This window comes from Cupressus sempervirens, chromosome 7 (assembly GCF_028749045.1).
Source record: "Cupressus sempervirens isolate cs-2001-9-10 chromosome 7, ASM2874904v1, whole genome shotgun sequence".
NCBI classification, from domain to species: domain Eukaryota; kingdom Viridiplantae; phylum Streptophyta; class Pinopsida; order Cupressales; family Cupressaceae; genus Cupressus; species Cupressus sempervirens.
The window spans coordinates 666,846,721-666,848,318 of NC_143124.1; positions in this window are offsets into that span (position 1 = coordinate 666,846,721).

Sequence of the window (1,598 nt, forward strand, 5' to 3'; positions counted from 1 at the left end):
ATATCACTTGTGTTCCTCTTTTAAAAACTTTTGGAAACTCTCACGCCAAACAATGATCTTAGCAATTCCTTCAAGAAGACCCTTATGTTTGAACAAATAGGGTTTGGACTATCCCTTGCCGCCATTGATCTTGGTTTGAAAACACTTATGATAGCCAATTTTTAAATTTGAAAAGTCTTGAAAACTTATTGATTTGTGATTCTAAATTTGAGACCGAAAGTCCCCTATTATTGCAAGTAACATCCATTCCTCAGTTGGTATAAGAAACAAAATCATCAAAATATTTTGAAAAAGATATACGTCTTCCCAAAAGTCAAAACCAAAAAAGGTTTAATGAGATATATCAAGATAAAATCTTGAGTGCACCTAATCCCTAGACTGATGTAACTTTGAAAGAAAAAGAAATGAAACAGAAACAAAAAGACTCGACTCAAAGAAAATTAACACCTAATTGGAAAGACTAAAAAAGACTAAGAAAAAAAAAATTAAAAACAAAAACTTATCTATAAAAAACCTTGAATAATAAGAATTTGGGATTGTTGTCAGTAGATTTCTCATGATGTGCAATACTAATGAACTGCCCCATATAGTCCTAAGAAAAGTTGATTTGTCTTTGTACTCTTAAAAATAAAATTTGGACGATCTCGGTTCAAATTTTGAGCACAAATCACACAAAATCAGAAGTTGTGGTAAATATCCATGACCATGATTAATCTAAAAACAAATTCTCTTACCTTTAGCATCATATTCAAATTGAAAATCATTGAACTGAGAGGGATAATGGAAATATATCACCTGATCTAGTGAGTCTCCTAGCATAGGGGTACACTCATACATTTTAATCTCTCCTTCTACTGGTCTTATCTCATGGAACACAACTCCATGTGCACATGGAAACACTTTAGGTTCCTTTGGACTAGAAAAATCAATTATCAACCTTTCTTTTAAATTATAGGATTCATTACTATGATCAACCGAGATGTTTTCTACCTCATATCCCAAAGAAGCCTGTTCAAAATCATACTTTTCCTCTATTGTGATCTCCCAAGCTAACAAGAAATCATGACAAGTTTCTTTTGAATGGAACCCAAATGGATGGATTTTACATGACTCAGTTATTGCATGGTTTGATATATGTATACAATACTCACAAATAGACATTTCCTCAATTAAGCTTGAGACAAAATTGAGAACTCTATCCATCTCTTCTAATGACAAATCTTGTTTTGAGGGAGGTATCTTATACTTATCCAATGGGAAATCAATATCATAGTAGGAAGAATTGGTATCTTCTTCTTGATGACTTTTTGATTCAAAGATCTTACCAACTTCAATATCTTCTACATTTCCATCACTTTTTGCAACTTCATTGAGTTTTGGAACTTCAAAATTTTCTATGTCCTCAAAATTTCTTGGCATATTCACACTTATTGCAACATCAACACTTGAAAGAATTTATTTATTGAATGGGAACACAAACTCCTCTTGATCATCTTCACCATTTTTTCCTCTTGTATATTTATCATATGATTTAAACATCACTGTACTAAACTACAAAGGTTGTACCTCCATGAATTTGGGGAGGTTGATCCAAAACA